The following is a 25,811-nucleotide window of genomic DNA, read 5'->3' as shown; positions in this document are numbered from 1 at the left end:
AGATGAAGCGATGATGAAATTACTGGGAAGACTGATGTAATCACTGAAACTTGGCAAACCCAAAACAATGGGGACAGTCAATAGTTTAAGGAAATGGACTCAGAAGGGAACTGAGGAAAGCCACGGGAGATGCCATCTGGGCAGCCCTGTGTGTCTTCAGCAGCTGTAGGGAGATGCCCCTAAAAATGTGAACGTCTAATCTGGTGGCAACTTCTCAGAACTTCAAAATGAAAACGGCGTGAAACATGGGACGCTTTTGATGTAAGTGCCTTGCCATCTGGCAAAACAGGGAAACTTGAAACTCTTGGAATCTGTTGACACTGGTTAGTTTGACATTTCGGTGGAGCTCTAATGCTAATGTTTATTATGCCCGCAGGGCTCAGTATGTAGATGGCACAGCATCATTTTGGTTGGTGGTTTCTGTGAGTTGGGAAACTAGCTGACAAAAAGCCCTAAAGAAACAATTAGACTAATATAAATAATGTTACTCTGCCACAAAATCTATTAATCATAAAGTCTGGTGCCTTTACAATCTTGCTTTATAAATTTTGACTCTTGGTTAATGGAATCTTATGAGCAAGTTTGTGAATTTTATTTCACCTAGACTGATATCAAAATGTGTTTGCCCTCTCTCCTCTATATATGGGGGGTCTTTATTCTACAAGTAATGAGGAGAAGTTGACTTGAGAACTTTCTAGAATAATCCAAAGTAACTAAGCAAAAGTTACCAATACCTGTTCTTAGGTTCCCTGTCATCAAAGAAGCCCATTATCAACTACAACAGTTTCAGTAAGTGTAGCTAAGTTTGAGGTCATTGATTGTGTTTAGGCCAAAACAGTAAGATTGTAATTTTGTCTGTTTGTGATGGTCATTGGGAAATTTCCTAAATACCTTGCACTCAATGTCCATTCAGTGCTTTGAGGCTAAAATGAAGAATGGTGCTTTGGCAAAGAGGAAGCATGGTAGAATGCAAAATACCGTATGATTACTATATCTCCTTTCACAGCCATCACTGTGAGGAACTCAGTAAATAATAAGTTCATAAGTGAAATCAAAGAAAAGACTTCCATGCATCTCTAAGTAGCTGAGAGAAAATACGTGTGACAAATTTCCAATTCAATAAATATCATTAGTGCTGACCACGTGCTAGGAGAGCTAAGAAGGAGCTCAGGCTGTCAAACAAGGAATTGAAACTTAAGCAATTATGGTTACTGCTATACTTATTCTAAGATCAAAACGTTAAACAGACACACACACAGAAGAAACTGTTCGTGGGGCAAGGAAGATGGCCGAAGGGTTCCATAGGGAAGACTTCCAAAAGGACTCGTTTCTTGAAGTGAGTCTTGAAAACTGACTGTAAGTTTTATAAATAAGAAAGCAATCAGAGCAACAGTTGGAGCAAAAAGAAGTGAAAGCATGGAACTTTCTGGCAGCTTGTGGTCTTGTGCACCCAGAACATGGGCAAATGAGGGGGGGTGAGAGGATGGAGGGCAGCCAGAGCAGAAGGAAGTGACAAGAAATAAGGTTGGGGAAGTGGTTGAGGCAAGTTTGTGAAGGCGTACAATTCTTTGGTAAAATTATACATTAATTAAGAGAGGATACTTCTTCATTCTCTAAAAGAGGATTCTGCACTCATTACCTGAAACCCACAACGATATCTCTTACTTATAAAGACAAAAAAAGCTTCTGGGTTTATTGCAAATTTTTTTCTCTTCTCTTTCCTTTAAAATTATGAGCACCAAGGTCTCCTCAGTCAGCTTCAGAAATAAAAGCTTCTAATGATCTACATCTGGGAAAAAAATATGCTGGTGTGGAAGAAGGGACCTAGAAGAGACAGATGCTTATAGAGAAGCAACATGGAGCTGGAAATCATGACTGTCTAACATCCCTCGACCCCTCCAGTAGCCCAGTGACAGTGAGCCAGTTGCTTCCACGGTAAGCCCCCCGCCTCATGTCTAAAGGCATTATGTGAGATAATGCATAAGGAGTGGCTACATGTTGTAAGTAGGTATAAATATTATAATATAATAATATTGTTATTACTTGTCTTGTCCTCTCTAAGTAGGTCATATTTGAATGGGACTTTACTTGTTGGCCTCCCTTCTTCACAGGGACCAGAAGAAGGTTTATAAATGGTATTAAAATACTGAAATTGTTTCCCAAATTACTGATTGTTTCAAGGCATGCTTTGTAAGTTAAAGGAAATAAAATTTTAAATGTGACCAAGAAAAGCATCCTTCAGATAGGTAATGAAATGTCCCACCATAACAGTGCTTGATCAATGGGTAGGACCCAGAAGATTCTTCCCTGATGCTACTGGGGGTGAGCTAGACAGAAGAGAAATGGATATTTTATAGAGTATCAGGTTGACACTTTAACAGTCTAAACTTGATTTAAATCAAGAGACTTTTTTCTCTACTTTGAATTAACTTTTTCACATTCCATTTCATTTCCTTCCAAAGTAAGGAAAAGACTGACATACCTTCACACTCTAATTTATTTTGTTCTCATTAATATTTTTACTGGAAAGAAGATAGAGCATTTTTTTTAATTTGTTCTTTTCTGGGGCTCAGGTCCTCCTCCCCCAATTCCACATTTTTGCTAGTTTAAAACCACTCACGAGAGATGTGTAAAACACATTGATGCCCACATTTTGCAACTTTCAGAAATTCACATTTATAGGTAAATGGCTAATTCCATTCAAATTTGCCTGTGCAGATGGTTCTTTGAAATGTTTTATTTAATAGAAACCAATTATGATAAATTTATGTAAATTCAAAACTAAGACACGGCGAATAAACCAGCGTTGTTGACTGATAGGTTTTTTTTTTTTTTTAAGTTGCCCTGGGGAACTAACTTGAAAAAATGAGTTGCTATCCTTGAATAAGAAAAATTGGGTTTTGATAAGTACCCTGATAAATTAAGCCATTGCCAGTCTGAATGGCTTTTATGCTTATCATCTGTCAATGGTTGTTAATACTGTTGGATAACGATAATTAAATGAATGCCGACGCTACAAGATTTAAAGTCTACGTTTCAACAGAGCTTCTGGAGTAAATATTCCATGTCGACTTTATCAGGATTTCTGATGTAGACAGAAGCCTTTCATCCAGAATTTAACGGCCATTTGTTTGGTCATCAGCCTAAGCAATAGTTCAAACAATTGTGCAAAAACAGTACAATTAAGCCACGCAAATTGCTTTTATTTTTAGAGAGTAAATGAAGAAAAGGCGCCTCCGCTTCCTTGTGGTTATCAGACATACCCATTAAAACCACTGGCACCAAAATCACTCAAATAACCAGTAACACACTCAGCAACATATGACTCAAGACGTTAATACATCCACTCAAATGCTGTAAAGAAACTTTTTAGAAAAACAGAAGCAGGGGAGCTAAAATTAAACTACTCCCACCAGGCCAATGAGCAGCACAATCTAAATGATCAATACCCACTTTCCTGAAAACATTTTAAAGTAGATCAAATCACAGTAAATAGCGTCCCCGAGATAAAGCTAGAGAAATAAATCAAAACATGGTTTGGTTTGAAAGGGGGGGAAAAAAAAGGGGGCACCTGGGTGGCTCATTTCGTTGGGCGTCCAAATTCGGCTCAGGTCAAGGTCTCACTGCTCTTGAGTTCGAGCCCTGTGTCGGGCTCTGTGTTGACAGCTCAGAGCCTGGAGCCTGCTTCAGATTCTGTCTCCCTCTCTCTCTGCACCCACCCCCACTCATGCTCTGTCTCTGTCTCTCTCTCTCTCGCTCTCAAAAATGAACAAACATAAAAAAATAAAAATAAAGTAAAAGGGAAAAAAAGAATCCTGGTTTTGGGGGTGCTAACTGTGGATAACTAGAGAAGAAGCCACCCCACAGAACTGAGGGGTCCGACTCTGGACAGCCACATGGGGTGGCTACAGCTTGGCTGGGCAGTTAAACGGTGACATGGTTCACAGAGGGCTCGGGTGACAGGTGCTCAGGTCTCAGTCCCCTGAAGGCAAAACCCACAACCCACAGAAACAGAGCCGCCCAAGCAGGAAAAACATCATGAGCACTTAGAAATGACAAAAAGACATTAAGAAATTTTACCTTGTTGAAAAACTGTCCTCAGTGGTACTGGCGTGTGACCAGAAACCCCCTTCTTTCTGATCTGCAGAACAACTTTGTCAAACCCGGGTACGCGGTCACAAGGCAGGAAGTGACTAGAGTGACAAATCATCAGGCAGGAAAGAAATAGATTTTGTCTTTATAAGGACATTTTACCTAACTTTTTTTTTTTTTCTCGTGTCTCCTCCCCCACAAGAATCACCTGACAGAACAGGTCACACTGAAATTCAGAAACGTCTTACCACTTCCTTTTTATAAGCATTTTTCTCTTCCCTTCCCTTTCTTTCTTCTCTGTCTCCTAAGCTCTGGGCTACTTAAACCTGTCTGATTTCAGATAACAAGGCAAGGTCAGCCTGCTACCTTTACTACTTGCTCTGACCCCACTTGCAAATGCAAAGCCCAGGTGCCTGGCTACTCAGAGCAAAGACAAACAAATGATTAGTTTTTAGTGAAGTAGCCAAGGGAGAAGGTGGAAATCCACCTGAAACAAACTAAAAGGGATTTCTTTGGGAAAGCTCCGCCCCAGCCGAAACCTAACCTCTCTCAAGTGTCCCTGAACACCGATCTTATTGGAGCAAACAAAACAAAATGGTCTCTTTAAGGGGAAGGGCCTGAAAAGAATGGCCACTATATTATTTACTCACTTTTATTTATAGAACATCTATGTGCTAGGGATCTCTTTAACCCAATTAAAGATTTCAATTATTTAGACGTTTCCTATAAAGAGCACCAGTGGATGACACAGGCAGCTGCTGTAGTTAAATAGGTAGCTGAATTCCTTCTTACTGACCAGATTTATTTTCTGAATGCACGGTTTATAATGTTAGCAAGTAATTAAAAAAAAAAAAAAGGCTCTATTCTATGTGCAAACCCTGGATGCTTGTCTTGAGGGCAAATTCCCATCGTCAAAAGTACATGCTCGAGTGCTCATGGCCTCACAGAGGCTGTGAAGGTTGTGTAGTGCCCTGAGTAATGTTAACTAAGTATAATCTCCACATTTCCCCCAAACTGTGTATGGCTCCAGCGGTCAGCTACTGAGGAATGAAGATATACGGCGGTGCTTTAGTCTGACAGTGAGTTGACCATGCTTGATCATTCTACATGCTTCTGTAGTTGCTAGGAGCCTGGAATCCCCCCAGTGGGCACTCCGGTCGGGGAGCTGCTCTTATGCACCTTTTGCTTCTTTGAGGTCTCCTCTAGAAAGTTCCTGCTTCCAACCTCAAATGTTAAACCAAGCTGTTTCTAGTTTATCTACTTCATTGGCCAGTGATGGGGCAACTTCTTGGTCAGAGCCACACAGAGGCCATCTTGAAGAAGAGGGTGGGCCGAGTAATGGGAAGGGATGGTGGAGATTCGGTCCATTTGGGAAGTGGCTAACCTCCAGAGAACTACCAGCCCTCCAGTGACTTCCAAGGAAGACTGGGAGGGCGAATCAGACCCTGTTTGCTCCGTTCCATCATTACTCCCAAGTAAGAGATTGCAGAGGGATTTCAAGAAGCAACTAAATTCCTCTGGGACACCAAGGAAACACCTACGCACCACTGTGACAGTACCCGTCACGCTACAAAGCAGCTGGCGGTTCCTACTCTGGTGGGAATAATCACCATTCTGAGCCCCGCAGCAGGATTCTCCAGATAGTGTCCTGATGGTTTAAGGATGAAAAACATGTGAAACGTGGATCCCTCTAATCTGGCTCTACGTCCCAGGTTGGTCTGACGAATGGAATAAAAACACCCCCGCAGGAACATGTCCGAAAGGGAAGGAGAGACTCCTTTCGTTTACCTGGGAGGAGGAAAGGGGCAGCATCCTGTGTCTACCGGTGCCTGGTCATCGGAGACCTGAGGAATCTGTAAGGAAGAGCCATCTGTTAGGAGAAGGGGCGAAAGGGCTGTGAAACACCGAGGCAGGTGCAGATGTGGGGCAGGGCGGACGCGTGAGGACAGTGAGACACATACAGTTAGGACTGGCAGTCAGAAGAAGGATTTAGGGTTCCAGACAGCATCTAGATTCTAGAAGATGAAAGCCACTGAATTGTGCCGCTTAACCAGCGGGGCGAGGGAGGCGTCTTCTCTAGCAGGAGCTCAACTTGGGCTCCACCTTGGCCGCCCACCAGCGCCTCACCCACATCCTGGACTACTCCCTCCAGAGTAATCTCTTTATCTGCCTCCCAGGGGCGTGTCTACCCAGATACAGGCAGTCGTTTAGACGCGACATCCAGGCTTCTTCAGAGGGCAGGATTTTATCACTGTCGGTGTTGAGAATTGCTGGGGCATCACGGCCAACATGCATAAAACGGGACTTTCAGTTTTATTACTATTTCTCTGTTCTCTACAGACCACGCGCTTCGGGTGGCCCACACCCAGAGAGGACCCGTCCCACCCGCCACCCTCCACAATGCCACATCTGCCACTTCTTGGCTGGCCCATGCTTTGCCTTCTCTCTACCCTTACTGCCCTCCCCTACTCCTCCCCCCTCCCCCCCCCCCCCAGCCCTGGGCTGCTCAGAAACCTGCAGCCTCAGTCTCTAATTCCACATCAGCCGCTATTCTGCTGCCATTGTGTGCTGCTGAAGTCACAGAAACACAGACTTAGAAGGCTATGAATTCAAGCTGCCTGCCTTCAAATTCCTTCTCAGAAATACTTTTGCTCGGTTGCATTAGCTTGCTGAGAGCAGGTAGTTCCCAACCTGGGGTCCCTGGACCTCGAAAATTATTATGCATAATTTTGTGTGTACGTTCTTTTTTTTCCTGGGTTCATCGTATTCTTTACTGTAATATCAAAGAGATCACGGGAGGTGCCTGGGTGGCTCAGTCAGTTGAGCGTCTGACTTCGGCTCACGTCATGATCTGGTGATTCGTGAGTTCACGCCCCACAACGGGCTCTCTGCTGTGGGTGTGGAGCCTGCTTCAGATCCTCTGTCCCCCTCTCTCTCTGCTCCTCCCCTGCTCGTGCGCTCTTTCAAAAATGAACATTAAAAAAAAAAAAAACAGATCACAGACCCCAAAAGTTAGGCATTTATTCCAAATTCTCTCCTCTTGCCTCGATCTCCCACTCCAGCCTCCAGCATCCTCTCCCACCTTATTTACTGAGATGATTCAAGTCATCCGGCCTGAGCTTCCTCATCTAGCCTCCTCTGCTCTTACAAGATCCACTTTTTCCATCTCTTTCCATCTTTAAAGGAACAGGTGTCCTTCCATCTTCTCAAGGTCCATACTTCCTCATTTTAGTCTTAACCTTCTATCTTCTGCTGACTTAAATACCTTGCTCCATCAATGACTGCACACTTTTCTGGCATCTTTAATCTCTTGTGCTCCCTTCACTTGCTTTCGCACACTGTGGGGCCGGTACAAAGGGAAGAAGACGGTTGCATCACTCCATGGCCATGTTTGATGGGTAGGGAATGAAAGGAAACAAGATGGGCACAATCCCTGCCTTTCCAGAACGCCCACTGTAGTTAAGGACGCAGACAAGTGAAAAGGCGAGTGGTACCCAGAACCATGAGATGAAAAGCACAATGCCTGTGGGAACACACAGCACTAATCCAGACTTGGGGTCTGGGAGGTGTGCAGAGGGAGCAGAGAGCATGGTTAAGAGTAAAGATGCTGGGCGACTTGTCTGTTGTCAACCCCCAGCTCTACAGTTGTACTAGTCATGTGACCTGGGGCAGATGACTTCATTTCACTGGCCTCGGTTTCCTCATTTAGAAAATGGGCAGGAGAATAGTGTGAGGGTTGGGTTACATGGAGAGATATAGAGAACACATTAGAGTGCCTGGCACATGGTAAGTGACATGTAAGTATTAACTAGTCTTTTAATATCTATACCAGTCTCCGGACTAGACTCTGCACGTACATTGTTTCATTTCTTCCTCACAATAGCCCTATGAATTGAGAATTATTTTGTGTTTCTTTTTCCTTCAAAAAACCCTTTTTTACTATAGTGTTCTTTTAAAAAAAATTTTTTTTAACATTTATTCATTTTTGAGAGACAGAGCATGAGTGGGGGAGGGGCCGAGAAAGAGGGAGACACAGAATCCGAGGCAGGCTCCAGGCTCTGAGCTGTCTGTCCGCACAGAGCCCGATGCGGGCTTGAACCCACAAACTATGCAATCACGACCCGAGCCAAAGTCGGCCGCTTAACCGACTGAGCCACCCAGGCGCCCCTAGTATAGTTTTCAATTCTTCGTGACTTCCATGGAATTCTGCACTGCCATCTTTCCTGTGAGACCTTTCAGGACCTCCCCCTAAAGCAGGTAGTCTACGCTTCCCTCCTAGCCAGGCTTATTTCATTGACTTGCTTGGAACGGAGCAGTGGAAAGTTAACAGACAAGACACAAGCAGAGGTCTTGAATATACATCCATGATCTGACATGGTCTCCTTCATGCCTGACATTTACCATGAAGGAAACACACCCTTGTTTCCGGGGAGTGACGAGATGCTTGGGACCAACCTGAATCCAACCCACAACACGGGCCAAATCTAGCAGACCCACATTCTGACGCAGCGCCACCCCGGCTGACCCAAAAACCTAGGTGTGTTGTAAACAGGTGAGATGCGGGAGTCGTTCGCTAAGTAGGGTTGTCACGGAGACACGTGACTAGCAGTGTCCACCCGCCCCCCCCAAGCAACTATTCACAACTCTGATGCTACCAGAATTTCCAATCATCCTTACTCTGCTCTGTTTTCTACAGAGTTAACACCTTCTAGCAGGCAATATGTTAACATTAAGTTTACTGTCTCCTCCCAAACCCACGCTCAGCTTTGGGCGGATGTTTATTGGATTTTTTCTCAGCCATACGCCTGGCTCGTGGAGCAGTACCACCACTCAGTTAGGAAATGGAATGTATGGGTGAAAGCTTATTGTCGCTTTGCTTGATAGCAAAAATATAAAGGAAGCAGCAGAGGGAATGTATAAATCGGGGTTCCATGTAATATGTGGCAGTTATAATGAGTGGACTAGAACTAGATCGCCTAAGCAAGAATAAATCTTAAGAATATAAACTTGGAAGAAAAGCAAACGTTGCGGAATACCACTAATATTCATACGCATTTTACCCAGCTGTGATAGTGTGATTTGTGGATGTGTGTGTGTTTCTAATAAAAACATGTCTAAGCAATGGTAAATGCCAATTTAGGAACACAGTTACCTCCGGCAAGTTAGGGAGGGAGTGGGATCAAGGAGGGTGGACAGGAGAATTCAACTATGTCTGTAGCAAAATGTCCAGATGTGGCAAAAAAAAAAAAAAAAAAAAAAAGAAAGAAAGTATTGGATACATGAGTGTTGGCTCTAATATTCTCTTTTGTAATGTTTTAAATATTCTTCACTTAAGTTTTAAAAATTTCAATTTCATGATTCATAATATATTCACACAGCTTAAAATTTAAAAAGATGCACTAAGATATATGGTAAAATTTTGTCTTCCTTTTCTGGCCCCTGGTAACTCATTTCCTCTTCAATTTTTAAATAATGGCTTCATTGAGCTATGGCTGAAATTAAAATTCACCTTCTAAAATTGAAATTCAGTGGTTTTTGGTATACTAACAGAGCGGAGCAACCAACCATCACCCTATATTATTCTGGAACATTCTCATTACCCCCAAAAGGAACCTGACACGTACCTACCAGCAGTTACTCCCTATTTACCCCCACCCCTCGAACCCCCAACCACTAATTTACTTTTTGTCTCTGTAGGTTCGCTTCTGGACATTTCATATAAATGGAATTATAGGCTACATGGTCTTTAATGAATAGTTTCTTTTACTTTGCAGCATGTGCTCAAGGCTCATCTGTTGTAAGATGTATCATGTATCGGCACTTCATTCCTTTTAAAAAAATGTTTATTTGTTTGTTTATATTGAGAGACTGAGAGAGAGAGAAACTCACAAATCGTAAGATCGTGACCTGAACTGAAATACAGTCAGATGCTTAACCTACTGAGCCACCCCGGTGCCCCAGTACCTTACTCCTTTCTATAGATGAATAATATCCCAGTGTACAGATATACCATATTTTATTTATCCATTCATTAGTCGATAGACATTTGAGTTGTTTCCACTTTTTGGATACATGAACAATGTGGCTATGAACATTTATGTACATGTTTTTGTTTACGGACATATGTTTGCCTTAATATTTAATCAGTATAGTTGACCCTTGAACACCATTGGGGTTAGGAACACTGCCCCCCCCCCCCCCCCCCGCCACAAGGCTGAAAATCCATGTGAAACTTTTGATTCCCCCAAAACTTAATTACTAACAGCCTACTGTTGACCAATAATAGTCTTGCTAATAACATGAACTGCTAGTTAACACACATTTTGTATCTTATATGTATCGTATACTATATTCTTACAGTAAAGTAAGCTAGAGAAAAGAAAATGTTATTATGGAAATCACGAGGAAGGGGAAAGACACCTACAGTATAGTACTGTATTTTAAAAAATCCACGTACAAGTAGAGCCATGCAGTTCAAACCCGTGTTGCCCAAGGGTCAACCACATACGGTTTTAGAAGTCACTGGGGCACCTGGGTGGCTCAGGTGGTTAAGTGTCCAACTTCGCTCAGGTCACGATCTCAAGTTCATGAGTTCTAGTCCCACGCTGGGCTCTGTGCTGACAGCTTGGAGCCTGGAGCCTGCTTTAAATTGTGTGTCTCACTCTCTCTCTCTGCCCCTCACCCGCTCTCTCTCTCTCTCTCTCTCAAAAATAAAAACATTTTTTAAAAATTTTAAAAAAAGAGGGGCGCCTGGGTGGCGCAGTCGGTTGAGCGTCCGACTTCAGCCAGGTCACGATCTCGTGGTCCGTGAGTTCGAGCCCCGCGTCAGGCTCTGGGCTGATGGCTCAGAGCCTGGAGCCTGCTTCCGATTCTGTGTCTCCCTCTCTCTCTGCCCCTCCCCCGCTCATGCTCTGTCTCTCTCTGTCCCAAAAATAAATAAAAAACGTTGAAAAAAAATAAATAAATACTATAAAAATTTTAAAAAAAGAAATCAAACATTACCTTTGGGCTTATGAAGAAACACCAGTCTCCTGACACACTCCTTCTTTACCTCCAGTTTCCATTCCCCAGAAACAATGATTTTCAACAGTCTATTTCTTCTGCTACTCCTTATTTCTTTTAAATTTTGTGTGTTTTTTTAATTTATCTTAAGTTTACTTATTTTGAGAGGGAGAGAGAGAGAGAGAGGGGGGAGAGAGCAAATCCCAAGCAGGCTCCACAGTGTCCGCGCAGAGCCCAATGCAGGGCTCGAACTTGCTACTCCCTATTTCTAAGATGTTATGTTCATGCTGGGTCTGGATGTCCACGTTCAGTTTTTGGGTTTGTTTGTTTGTTTGTTTGTTTTACATCTTACATGGGAGACGGAGATTTGACCCTCTCACTTCCCCCAGTGTGTAGACACGAGCTCCCCCACCATCCTCTAACACAGGCATAACACCTCTTAGTGAAATCAACATTCCGTGTTGACAATGACTGCATAAATATTCACAGCTCAGTTATGTCGGGCACAACGTTTACATCTCCCTTTTGTTTCCACCCTTCTTCCGAGGGTCCTTTGTCCTCCTCTCTGGTCCTGCTGCCCAGCTGCCATCCAGAAGCTTCCCTCTGCCATCATCCCGGGATTCCCCTTCTTCCCCCTCTGGGTTGAAGCTCCTGTTTCTCTGCACCTTCCATTTCTCCATCTCCTTCCTTGTTTTGCTACGCACATCCTCTAGTAGATTCCTAAGATGGCATGGGACATAAATTTCTCGAGACTTTCTTTTTAAAAAAATTTTTTTAACGTTTATTTTTGACAGAGAGAGAGAGAGAGAGAGAGAGAGAGAGAGAGAGAGAGAACGCGAGCTTGAGCAGAGGAGGGGCAGAGAGAGAGGGAGACCCAGAATTCAAAGCAGGCTCCAGGCTCTGAGCGGTCAGCACAGAGCCCCACGCGGGGCTCGAACTCACAGACTGCGAGATCATGACCTGAGCTGAAGTGGGTCGCTCAACCAACTGAGCCACCCAGGCACCCCTCTTGAGATGTTTTATAGCTGGAAATATGTATAGTCTAGTCTCATTCTTGGAAGTCCACACTGGAAATCATTTTTGTCAAAATTCTGGAAGGATTGTTTCAGTGTCTAAAACCATCCTGACGTATGATCCCTTACATGTCATTTTTTTTTTCTTCCTGGAAATACTTAGGATTTTTATTTTGTGCCTGGCATTCTGAAATTTTATGATATGCCTTACAGTGGATATGTTTTCATCCACTGTGTGCTAGGGATTCTGTGATCACTTAATCTGGAAAATTCAAATATTTCAGTTCTGGAGAGTTCTCTCTCTTTCTCGCTCATTTCCTCTGTTTTCTGTGTTCTCTTTCATTGGGATTGGATTTGATTGTTGGGCTACCTGGCTTGACCTTCTAATTTTATTTTTCCTTCTGTTTTCTGTATCTTGGCTTGCTTGCTTGATTAGTTAGTTAGTTAGTTAGTTAGTTAGTTAGGAGAGAGAGAGTGCAAGCAGGGGAGGGACAGAGAGAGGGGGAGACACAGAATCCTAAGCAGGCTCCAGGCTCTGAGCATCAGCACAGAGCCTGGTGCAGGGCTTGAACTCATGAACAGCGAGATCATGACCTGAGCCAAAGTTGGATGCTTAATCGACTGAGCCACCCAGGCGCCCTGGTCATTTGGCCTATTTCTACTGTCACGGAAGTATGTCAACTTTTTCTTCAAGATTTCCCTTGAACATTTCCTTTCCTTCTTCTTTTTTTTTTTTTTTTTAATTTATTTTGGGACAGAGAGAGACAGAGCATGAACGGGGGAGGGACAGAGAGAGAGGGAGACACAGAATCGGAAACAGGCTCCAGGCTCTGAGCCATCAGCCCAGAGCCTGACACGGGGCTCGAACTCACGGACCGCGAGATGGTGACCTGGCTGAAGTCGGACGCTTAGCCGACTGCGCCACCCAGGCGCCCCTCCTTCTTCTTTTTAATAGCCAAAGCCTCCTTCTTTTTCTCTGAATCCTCCTTTTTAACATATAATAGCAATGTGGTGGTGGGGGGGGAGGTCAGGACAGAGTGAGGATGGTCTTACCGCTCCTCATATAACCTGTCTACCAATCCTCGTGCTTTCCAGCTCCATCTTGCACAACAACCTTCAAAAGTATGTGGTGCCTCAGAGTTTTGAGCTTTGCTGAGTCCCTGGTGGGATTTGAGTTGTCGCTTCTTGGTGTCTCTCATTCCAGGCTTGGGGGCCAGCTGCTGTGTGTGCTTAAGCACTTTCTGCAATCCATCTATTCTAAGGCCTCCAACATCCTGCTCACATCTCTTATCGACTATTACCTCATTTGGGCTCTCCTACTAGACTGGAAAGCCCATGAAACCAAGGGCTGTGCATGTTTTGTTAGCTTCTAAACACTCTATCTGGCATTTCAACAATATTTGTTGAATAAAACGAATGCAGAGGACTCTGCTGACTGGAAGAAGGAGATAGAAAGGAAAGGCAGAAATGTACTTTGGCCACAAAGGAACGTCGTGGGGGAGCTGAGTACTCCTGCTGTGATGAGTGCAAAGGTGTAGCTTCGGAAGGGGGGTGGGGTGCCAAGAAAGAGAAAAGGCTGCGGAATCCAGCAGAGACCAGATCGTGGTGGGTCTTTCAAGATGAGTTAGGGAGTTTGGTCTTTACTCTGAAAAGAATGGGGAACTATTTTAAAGTCTGTACTAGTTTCCTAGGGCAGCTGTAACAAAGTACCACAAATCGGGTGGTTTACCCATGGCTCTTCCAGTTTCTGGTGGTCTGCTGACAATTCTTTCTGATAGAGGCATCCCCCAGATCTCTGCGGTAGCACATTTCCCCTTTTTATAAGGAGACGGCCATCCCGGATTAAAACCTACCCTTCTGACCTCATCTTGATGTCATCTTCTACAAATACACTATATCCAAATAAGGTCACATTCATAGGCACTTGTGGTTAGGACTTCAATATCTTTAGGGGAGGACACAATTCTTAACAGGAAGTGACACCTTATACCCTTACTACTGTCTCTTAGAAAAACCTCCCCACCTCCAACGAGAAAGAGTGGGCGTGGAGAGGATAAAGATCAGACCATTCCAGAGACCTGTGGCTTCAGGTGGGTGGAAGGCGAGGGCACGCAGTGGTGGGACAAAGACAGGTGGGCAGATGCAAGGGACGCTTGGTGGCTTGGTAAACAGAAAGGACAAGAAGGAACTGACTGAATACAGAGGAAGAAAGAGACTGAACAGACGAAAAAAAGCAGTCAAGGATGACCCCATCTCTTAACTCCCACACTGTCTTTACTGGGCTGCTCATCCCATCCCTCTCCTAAAACTGATCTAAAGGACTTTACGTAGCGTTAATGTGTTCGCTGTTCATGTCCTGTCTTTAAGTGACATTTGATGCGTTAAGCATCTTCTCCACGAACGATTATTTACACATAATTGCAAAACGAGCAATTCTATTTTGAAATCCCGCTGTCATTGCAAATTTCTAAAGCTCAACTCCTTCTTCCTCTGACAAAGAAGCTCCCGGGCACCCCGTCCTTAGTTCAGCCAGGAGTGCATCACTGACCCCGGGCGGTCCAGAGTACTTTTTGACTCCTCCTTTTTCCTGTGGCCAAAGTGGCATTTATTCTTCCCTGATAGTCTTTCCCAATTTTGTGCTTTCTATGCCTCTTCTACCATATACCCTTACTACCATAGCCCTGGGCTTCGGGTCAACTTCCTGATTCACTCCTTCCTACCTCGCCGACCCTTAATACATCCTGCACATCACCACCATACTCCTCTTCATCAAGCGACGCCTCCCTCCCCTCATTCTCCTGCTCATTAATCATCGGAGATCACCCACCACTTGCAGGATAATGTCTAAATGCTGCCTCGATCTACCTTGCAGGCCTCGTACTGACGGCATAAGCCCTCTGGTGCTCCTGAGCAGGTCTGTTAGCCATCTGACAAAACTGGAACATTTCTCGTACGCCTATCAGATTCCTGCGCGCTCTCCCTGCCTGCTCCTTCACTCCCCATTTCTATAAATCTGAATCATTCTCCCGGTCCCAAGAACGAGACTGGCTACGTCATTTGTGGGCCCCGGTACAAAACGAAAACGTGGGGCTCTATGTTCAAAAATGATCAAGGATGTTTAGACGCGGACGACAGAACATTAAGCCAAGGGTGGAGCCCTTGTGAGCAGAGGGCCCTGTGTGACACGCGTCACAGGTCCACAAAGCAGTCCCTGCTCCTTGACCACCAATTTACCTTTTGTTCTCTTCCTAGCACCTACAGTACTTGTCTGTAAGTCATCCTTGACATTTACTGCACGCGACCTTTCTTGGTCCATTAAGCTCCGTGTCTGTATTGTCCATTAATCTCCGTGTCCATCTGCATGTCCGTATGTGTCTGTAACATCTTGATTCATTCATCAAGCTCTTAGGAGGAACATCCTCCGTGCCAGGCCCTTAGAAGACAACACCAGAAGACTTCTCTCACACGCTCAAGGATTTCACAATGTGGAAGGTTACTAACTATCCCAACAATTATAACGCCCTTTGATCAACACGGTGAGAGACAGATGCCCAAGGTACCGGTGACATGATGGGGGTGGCGCGGCGGGCAGGAAGGCATTTTAGAAGATGTGGAGCTGGGCCCCCAAGAGTCTATGGAAGCTGGCCAGGCGAAGCAGGAGAAAGAGAGTGATGAAGGGCATTTCAGAGGGACCGGCACATACGTACAGTGTGGGACTGTTACGTGCCTCACCCGGCCGAAACGTCAGCTTCTGGAGTACAGGAATTGCACCCTCACCTAGCACCTAATCCAATTCATTGCTCATAGTACAAATGCAATAAATATTGGATGAGCTGAGAAGGCAAATTGATTCCATAAACAATGTGGGACTGAAAAGTTAAACTACAGAACAAAAGGATAAATTTTCCATACATATCTAAAATTTACAAAGCATGAGAGGCCTTCCGGAGAATTTATATATATGCAGCTGCCATTTAAAGACTGATTTTACATCTGGCTAGTGCTAATTTTACTACCCCTTTCTGATAACAGTACAACAAAAGCTAATTATAGCTATTATTGCCAGGTAGAGTATAAACGGAAGAGGGCTGTTCACAGCTGCGAATTTTATTTTCATAAAATGTCAAGTGCAATAAAATGTTAGCCCTGCAATATTTTTAAGTATTAAAAAGTAAAATCTAGCAAACGATGCAGGCTCTGACCATTTCCAAGGTAGAGAATTTGTGTAACTTGAGTTTATAACAACTCCATAGATACTCACTGGCATTTTACAACCCATTTGCACTAACAGAGTCATTAAAACAGATGCGGGCCGAAGTGAATGTAGGCCACTTACCTTCGGCTTCCCATGCTGGAAATACAGTATTTCCTCAACTTTTGTGAACACATATGCTGCTGTTGCTGAGACAGTATTTGATATCCTTCCAACCACCAAGAATACAAATACACGGACCGAGATTTTAAAATAAGCACATAGAAAACAATACAAGAAAAAGGGTGTGTGCATCAAGTCTTAAGATGCAAAGTCATGAGCCTTTTAACAATGCAAAGCTAAAAATAAAAATGAAAAAGCTACTAAGAAAAATATTTGGGGAACATGGTGTGCAGGAAACGCAAAAGACCTGAAATTAGAAATCTTAGAGATAACTCCCGATTCCAGCATATGCACCAGATCTTGGGTAAGGAGTTTCCCCTTTACTCAGCTGAACTTATAGGTAAATTGGAGACACTCCCACCTATGTCACAGGGTTACCCTGAAGAATAAAGGAGATTATTCCTAGCACAGCTAACACAGTGGTCCTAGCTAGTGCCAAATTTTAGCTGAATCTGAGTTGGTTACTTGTGGTCTACATAAAATACCTAAACATTTCATTACGCCAAGTCCGATTCATTCATTCATTCATTCATTCATTCATTCATTCATTCATTCAATCTTTTCTTTAAAATTCAACTGGAATTTATTGTGCATTTACTAGTGCCCTGTGCTGAGGGCCTTAACACATCACCTTTAAGACTTCCAGCAACCCCATGATGTAAGTGGCATCTATTTCCATCCGAAGGTAAGGACACTGAGGCCCAGATGAAAAGTTGTTGTTTTTGCTGTGTATCTGCAGCCGCAAAATGAAAATATTTCTGGTCAAGTTCTCCATTCCTTAAATAGGAATATGAATCAGCTGCTAATTCTTTGCAGAGTCGGCCAAAACATAGTCAGTGCAGCTTCAGTCGGTTCATATGACACAGCTTCCTTATTTCAATCACTCCTTTATTAAACAAGCATTTACTTCACGGGTCTCATGAAGAATTTATTGTGTAGAAGACACAAAACAAACAAAGGTACAGAGGATCAGAGGAAACATACGCAGTAGAGAGTAACAAACACAATGAAATAGATTAGTCTGGTGGCACAGAAATTCCACAGAATTCCACAGAAATGGAAGTAAGGAGAAGGGTAGGAGGCCACGGCCACTAGGTACTAGGTACCTAGGTACTAGGTACTACTTCATACTAAGGTATGAGGCAGGAACTGTCAGCCTGGGATCGTGGCAGTGAGCAACAGAAGCAAGATGCACACAGACTATCTCTGAGACTACGTGTAGAGGATAAATGAGATGAATGAGTCAAGGATGACTGAGGTCAATCAGCTAAGGAACTGAGGGGAGAGTGATAGTGTCCTGGATAGATATGTGACATTTCAGGGAGGCAAGAAGGAAATCCATTGGATCACACTGACATTAAAGCAACACTGAAAATGCTCAGGAGAGGCCACTGGTGCAAAATGGAAGCCACGTCACTGAGGCTGGGGGGCTAGGTCAAGGCGGAAGACACAGATTTGCGCCTCATCAGCATGGAGGTCATCAAAACCATGCAACAAGGTGAGCTCTCTGGGAGGAAGCACGTAGGAGCAAATCAGCAGAAGTTCAAGGACTGACATCGAACATCAAGAGAGGGAGAGAGAAGAAAGGCCAAATTTTGATCAATTTTTGGCATGTAATGGAATATACTAATATTATATTAGATTTCAGATTATTTTAGATTGTATTAGACAATAAAGGACTACATTTTATTTTTGTTTTTCTGTCCCAATAAAGGTTAAGTGTCAACAAAGGAAGAGGCATGTGCACTGCACTTTAAATTCTGTCCATTTTGAGAAGCTTCCTATTCAGGGAAAGGAAATGGCTCAAAATGAAGTCTCTTAGACCGAACAAGAAGATTAACGATCCATTTCCATTTCCAACAATGTGTAAGATCTGCTTCCATCAGCGAGACCCTGGAAGTGACACGAAAATCTCAAAACTTGTTTTTTGCCTGCAGTGACCACAATGTCCAAGTTCATTCACCGTTTTCCTCAGTCAGCCTACTTTTGGCGGGACATTGAGTATACAGCGGTGGATTAGATAGACACATTCTCTGTTCCCATAGACTGCAGAGCCGAAATCCTGACAATTTGCATCCTTCCTTCTTGCTTCCAATCCAAAGTAAACAGGATTGGACCTCAGTGACATTTAATGAGTTCTACTTGCTTTTCGCATTGTCCTTTGGCTACGAACATCTTACAGATGAAGGCTGAGTGTTTGCTAACCAGCCGATGGAGGTCTTCTTTCAGATGGACTATTTTAGACGTGACTGTTATGCGTGCCCGAGTGGTCACACATTTTAACCTCAGTAGTCGAGTGGCCCTCTCCAGCGGGCTCTGTCTGCTGTCTACACAGTGAAGGTTTTGGCCTTCACAGGCCCCCTAGTCTTTTACAAACTCCAGCCAGAGGAATGAGAACATGGGAAGAAGGGGCCTCTGTCATCTCATCTCCCTCCTCACTGTCCTTTCCTCTTTAAATCCGCAGAAATGAAGGGTAAATGGAAGATGAACAAAAAATATGTATTTTTTTTTTTTAATTAAGAATTTTAAAAAAGCCCCTGAATGAAGGAAGCATGAACTCTCCCAAACTGCTGGTGGGAGCAGATTTACTGGAGCTACTGAGTTTATAGATTTTTCATTTTGTTAAGTGTTCAGGACAGAAGACGAAGGTTCAGAATAAGTGGGCCAATTCGGCCAACCCTAGCAGGTGGCTCTGCTGGGCGCACAGGGTTGTCTTCATCTCTAAGTCATTTCCCTGCCTGTGGTATGAGTCACTGTCAAACACCCACAGGGACCGTGCAGGTAGTTAAACTGGGTGACACGGGCTGAGTATAAGTGGCAGAAACTGACACGCACTGGAAAACGTACGTCTTGCCCAAAGGTAGTAGCGCTACGAATGCCAGTTGGATCGCACGGGAGAAACCAGAAGTCTAGATTTTTATGTGAGATCATCTAATTTTTAAAATATTGTCAAGGAGTTAAAAAAAAATTAAATGTCCTGTCACTAATTTGCAGTCACTAACAGAGAGTTCGTTATGCTTGTAGAGAACACGGAAGGCATTTGCAGATTTACAAACATCATTAACCTTATCGTGTGTAACCAGGGCAAAAGACTCAAGAACACTGAGATAACCTGACAGCAGAGGCACCCATTTATAATCAAAAGACTTAGTAATGGTGGTAACATAGTGACTACCACTGTACATATGGGGTGAGTGGTTTGACAGTTAAAAATGACACTGAAAGATGAGAACGAATCACGCAAAATGTTGACACGAGCTTGACCTGTTATCCTCATTGTTGTTATCCTCATCAGCTGGAATGAGGGGAAAATCTTCGGTTGTGTAAATACTGGCTGCCTGAGGTCAGTCCGAAGAAGGCTCCGAATCTGAGCAATTAACATACCGTGGCAAACTGCTTCTGAAAGTTGTTGCTGGGCATGGAACCATTCCATGGGTTCAAAGCCCATTTCACCAAAATTTGAGGCTCCAGTGCAACTTCATGCATCCATCCATTCATGCAACAAATACTTACTGAGCACTTACTATGAGCCAGGTACGATCAGAGGCACTGGAGATACAGTCGTGCATGAATCACACAAAAGTTCCTGACCTGCTGGAGTCTACATTCTAACTGTCTACATACATAGAACAAAGTATGTGATATATTAGCGATAAATCTTAGGAAGAAAAAATCAGGGAAAGGGAATAGTTGTGTGTGTCCTTCTGGGGAGAGAATTTTGAGTTGAAACGTGAGGGAAATGGGTGCTGACAGCGAGAAGGAGAAGTGGAGTAAGCCCTGCAGATTCCGGAGGAAGAAGATTCCAGACAGAAGCAGCAGGGGCAAAGGCCTTGAGGGAAAGGGGCATCTGCCGTTTGCAAGGCCCACGTGATGAGGCATAGATGGAGGGGTAGAGTAGCCGCAGATGAGGTCAGAGGGGCCTGACTGCACAGGGTGTTGGCTTTCACAAGAAGTGGCATAAGAAGCCATCGTAGGGAAGGAAGTCTCCTGACTAAACCAAGGGAGAGAAAGCCGGGTACAGTAAGACCAGCGGGGGCTGCTGCAGTAATCCAGGAGAGACGGTGCTGGCTTGGACTAAGCCCTTAGCAGTGGAGATGGCAAGAAGTCATCAGATCCTGTGTATATTTTGCCGTTAGAGCTGAAACAAGTTCCTGACAGATTCCGTGCAGCATATAAGAAAGTGAAGAGTCGAGGATGAATTCGAGGCCTTTAGCCTGAGCCATTGGGACGTTTCCATTGATGTGGAAAGACTAGAGGAGAGTCGGCTTGGGGCTGGAGAACAGCACAAGCTCAGTTTTAGACCAGTCGTATATGAGGGACCCAGTTAGGAGATCTGCTCAGGCAGTGGGCTGTAGGGTCCAGGGGCCCACACTGAAGTCACTGGCATATAGACGGTATTTCAAGCTCTGAGACCGGACGAGATCACCTAGAGAACAAATACAGATAAGGAAGAGAAGAGGTCCACGCTCTGAGCTTTGAGGCACTCCAACACAAAAGGTTGGAAAAATGAAGAGGGACCAGCAAAGTATACTAAGAAGGAACACTCAGAGAGACAGGAAATGAATCAGTTCACCGTAATGAGCTGGAGGCCTGGTAAAGATAAATCTCAAGTTAGGGAGTGGGATCAGTCTCTGAAAGGCTGCTGTTAGTTACACAAGATAAGGATAGAGGACTGACCACCGGGCACAGAAATACGGAGGCCATTAGTAATCACACAAGAAGAGTTTGGTGGAGAGGAGGGGCCAAAGTCCCATTGGAGTACTTTCCCAAAAGAATGGGAGAGAAGAAATTGGAGACAGAAACTATACACAAACTTCAAAAGCTTTACTGTAAAAGGAAGAAAAGAAAGGTGGTGGAAGCTGGCTCAAGGGGGGAAGTGGGCCCAAGTGTCTTTTTTTAAGATGGGAGAAGTTAACAGTAAGTTTCTATGATCCTAGGGATTACCCATCAAAGAGAGGGGGAGGGGAATAATGCAAGAGACAGAGGGACGGTCTGCTGGAGCAAATTTCTTGAATAGGTAAGAAAGGATGAGCTCTAGTAAACAAGTGAAGGGCTAGACTCCTTCCAGAGCCCATCCACAAAGACAGGAGAGAAAGCAGAACAGATAGTCCCAGGCGCCGGGCAGTGGGCCGGCACAAATTTTTCTGACTGCCTTTACTTCCACAATGAATGAGTTTGGGGAAGGAGCTATGGAAGGGTTGTACAGAAAGGGGAGGGTACAAAAGGGCTGACTAGGCGTTCGGAAGCGGATGCTTTAGGGGCATATTGGTAAGCCGCCTGAGCAACATTCAAGGCTAGTGATGACACTTTAAAAATAGTTTTCTCTTAATGACTTAACGTTTCATTTCGAAATCATTCCAGAATTACAACAAAGGTGCAAAAATAGTTCAAAGAATTCCCATATGCCCGTCACCCAACTTCCTTAAATGTTCCCATCTCATATAACCACAGTACAGCTGGCAATATCGGGACATTATCGTCGACCCGCCACTATTAACCAAAGTACAGACCTTTTTCAAATTTAGCATATTGTCCTACTGTTCTTTCCCTGGAGTAGGACCCAATCCATGATCCCATTTTTCATGCGGTTGTGGGGTCTCCTTAGTCTTCTGTAACCTGGGACGCTTCTTCAGTCTGTCTGTCCTCACCTTGACACTTTGGAAAAAGCTAGTCATAGAATGCCACTCAGTTTGGGCTTGTCTGTTTCCTCGCAATTTAAGTCAGGTATGTATTTTTGGCAGTAAATGCCACATAAGTGACATGTCCTGTTTAGCGCATGATATCTCGGAGCCCCTGATGTCTGCCACGGTCCTCCACTGGAGAGTTTGTTTTTTTCTCTTTGTAGTTAATAATTAGGTGATCGCGAATTCACAACACAAGCATTCTGCATGGTTTTTCTCCCACCCTATTCATCTCCACCGGGGCAGGTACTGAGTAGGTAGAGAACTGATTTAATACTGTGGTTTATCAAGTGAGCACCTTAGCTAAGGTTTAACCTAAAACAGTTGCCGATATCATCAAATACAAAGGTTAACTGCTTCAAAAGATTTTCCATGTAGACCAAGATAATCAATTATAGAAGAGGAAGTGTGATGGATTGTATGATTTCAAAGAAGAAAAAAAGCCCTGATTTTCAAGTTTTGTGACACTGATTAATTTATACCCAGCTTTTGTGGAAAGACTTCCGGGTACTTCTGGAAAATACTTCTTAAATCAATTTTTGTCACTACGGACTTAACATACATTTGCATTTGAAAGCAGCCTATTGAAATATAAGTTATTTGTAAGCAGAAAGGGGTTCTAGATTTTTATTCGTCTATCCAACAGATACTTATTGGGCCAATATCTGGTCCAAAACGTGAACAACTGATGTGTGCTACAGGTGATAGGGAAAATCAAATATGTATCAAATAACTAATTACAACATTCTGAAAGACTCCATGAAAAGTCAGAGTTTTTAATATTCCAAAGCTCTGATAGCGTAGATGTGCCTAATTAAACATTTTTCTTACGATGGGATCTTGAACTACTCTGCGGTTTCAGCCATCTATATTCAAAGCCATGGAGGCCTGGGGTGAGGTGGAAAATGTAGAACACAAATCCCGAGATCTGGAATCTAAAGTCGCCTGAGTGTCAACTTGTGTGGCCAGCTCAAGCCAGTATAGCAAAGTAGCTAAGAGCACGTGTTCTGGAATTTACCAAGGCTTGGCTTCCAAACCCGGGTCCTGCGTGTATGGTCTTTGTGAGTTTGGATACGCTTCTTAATTCCTCTAAGCCTGTTTCTTCATCAAAACAAGAAAAGTAAACAGCACTCACGTCCCAGCTTGGTTACAAGGCATTCATGAGAAGATGCATGGGCACAAGAAGCGTCAGTCTTCATACTTAATTTCGATTATGGCTGCTCTTATTATTAGTCACCTTTTGTGCTTCATTTTACATCTTACTTTCTTTAAATGCTTATTTAGAGAGCGAGTGAGTGAGAGCAGGGGAGGAGCAGAAAGAGAGAGAGAATCCGAAGTAGGCTCCCCGCTCTGTGTGGAGCACGACGCAGGGCTCGATCGCAACAACCGTGAGATCCCGACCTGCGCCGAAATCAAGAGTCGGATGCTTAACCGACTGAGCCACCCAGGTGCCTCTCACTGTACATTTTAACTGTAACTCTAAAATAAGGGCAGTCAGCTAGACCGGAACGTCTCTAGCATCTGGAAATAAACGTCTGGAAAAATGACCCGACTTCCGCAGTTGTCTTTAACGACTGCTATTACACGAGCAAGCATAAAACTTGGTATAAACGGTTAATGCGATTAGATCCTAGCTGTGGATCCAAAATTGGCTTAAAAATTAAATTCAAAGCAATAACAACAAAATCGAATTACATCTGTTAATGAGGAGAGTGGTGACTTCCTGGAATTAAGTCACCCTCTGCCCTGTGAGTGGGTGCCGATCCCCATGGGCACAGGGCACAGGTTATTCTGTGCTCACCGCCCACACCATCTACTGTGTTCTTCCAGGAGATCAATTCTCTACTTCGCTTGCTTTGAACTACTGCAGCCTTCAGTGACATCATTTGGCCTTCACTTTGCACAAACTCATGACTTATTTGGATCTGGTTCTTTGCTCACTAGCCCTTGGAAATTAAAGGAGTAACTTGGCATCAATTCGAGATTCATTTCTTAATGCGGACCTCGTTTTGCCAAAGACTTGCCGAGCTCCAAATCTTTCAGTGACTCTCTACTGTTTCAAAATCCTGACATCTAAGTCCCTCTCAGACGTACGTTGGCAGTCATCCCTAACCAGCTTCTTCCCTTGTCAAACTAGGACACCTGCTGCCATAGACTGAAATGTCTATTTCCCCTCAGATCTCATATGTACAAACCTAGTCCCCAGGCTTTGGAAGGTGATTGGGTCACGAGCGTAGAACCCTCATGAAAGAGATTAGTGCTCTTGTAAAAAAAAGGTCCCGGAGAGCTCCCTTGCCCCCATTTTCCTGGCTAGGGCAGGGTTTTCTCGTTTCAGGGACAGGAAGCAGGGTATTTTGTTTCAGTTCTCTGCCTGCTGCTGACCAGAGAGCTCTTGCCTATACCCCATGTACGTGCTATCATCCCAGCGCCTGGCCCCTAAAAGCCCATGTCCTAATCGGATACCTCGGTGGATCGTCACAGCTTCACCTCAAGCTTGGTTCACTGCCACTGACTTCTTTTTATTTCCAACGCCAGGATTTCCCTTTCTGTTCATCTCACCTACATATTTCATCTGACGTTTCTCTGTATTTGGGTAGGAGGTCGTCCACCTCAGCACTGGCGGCCATGTAAACTGAAATTCCTAGCATCGATTTCTAACCAACTAAACAAACTACACATCCTCATAAAATAACTTTATGACTGTTCATAGAAAATATATAAATATGTACACATATATACATGTGTAAATACATATGTACTTCATAACTTTGCTCATGTAAGTATAGATATATAAATGCATATGTACATGTATACATATGTATTTGTATTTATACATATATATTTTTTTTTGAAGAAGAGCACAAGTTCCATTTTAGGATAAATTAGCAACAAAATCACTGTTAGATGCAATTATAATAATAATGGTCATGGTGTGACATTTCCTTTATACGCTTAGGTTCTGAATTGCCACTGAGAAAAATAATAGTTGACATTTAATGAGCATTTTCAATACTCCAGGCACCATTTAAAGCACTTCAAGGATCTTCTCATTTAATTTTCACAGCTCTTTATGGGGCAGGTGCCATTACTGTCCCAATTTGACAGATGTAGATATTTTTTTTTTTTCAACGTTTATTATTTTTGGGACAGAGAGAGACAGAGCATGAACGGGCGAGGGGCAGAGAGAGAGGGAGACACAGAATCGGAAACAGGCTCCAGGCTCCGAGCCATCAGCCCAGAGCCTGACGCGGGGCTCGAACTCACAGACCGCGAGATCGTGACCTGGCTGAAGTCGGACGCTTAACCGACTGCGCCACCCAGGCGCCCCGACAGATGTAGATATTAAGGCTTAAAGCGTTGAGTAATTTGACCAAAGTCATACAACTAGGAAATGGTGGGACCAGCAATCGAACCATGTCTGTTTGGCTTTAGGGTCCCAATAGATCATCACATTACATCTCATCTTAAATGGCTGAGGTAGACCAACTGGGTTGAGTAGGTATCCATAATACACAGAGATCCCTTAAAAATCACTGGGGGTAAAGATAAACACCATGATGTGAAAACAGGCAAGAGACTAGGATAAGTCCTTCATAATAGATAATATTCAGTAATAAACAGAGGGAAAAGATGTTCAAGCTCATTAAT

General features: G+C 43.8%; 1 protein-coding gene and 1 long non-coding RNA gene across 2 annotated transcripts in view; one reads left to right on the top strand and one right to left on the bottom strand.

Moving 5' to 3' along the window:
* The window catches only part of LCP1 (lymphocyte cytosolic protein 1), a 53,440-nt gene extending 47,543 nt beyond the window's left edge, over positions 1 to 5,897 (bottom strand). Inside the window, exons 1-2 of the mRNA XM_003980396.6 lie at positions 5,881 to 5,897; positions 4,081 to 4,193 (exon numbers count right to left, since the gene is read on the bottom strand). The gene's annotated coding sequence lies outside the window, so the exon portion shown is untranslated. The remainder of the gene's footprint in view (positions 1 to 4,080; positions 4,194 to 5,880) is intronic.
* LOC123384100 lies at positions 1,280 to 19,469 on the top strand. The gene is made up of 2 exons (XR_006594712.1): positions 1,280 to 1,935; positions 15,510 to 19,469. It is a non-coding gene; the product is annotated as an uncharacterized LOC123384100 (long non-coding RNA).
* Positions 19,470 to 25,811: the final 6,342 nt, after the last annotated feature.

The sequence above is a fragment of the Felis catus genome, chromosome A1 (genome assembly GCF_018350175.1).
Source record: "Felis catus isolate Fca126 chromosome A1, F.catus_Fca126_mat1.0, whole genome shotgun sequence".
Classification (NCBI taxonomy): domain Eukaryota; kingdom Metazoa; phylum Chordata; class Mammalia; order Carnivora; family Felidae; genus Felis; species Felis catus.
Note: the sequence above shows the minus strand (reverse complement) of the source record. Positions and strands in the feature narration are given on the sequence as shown.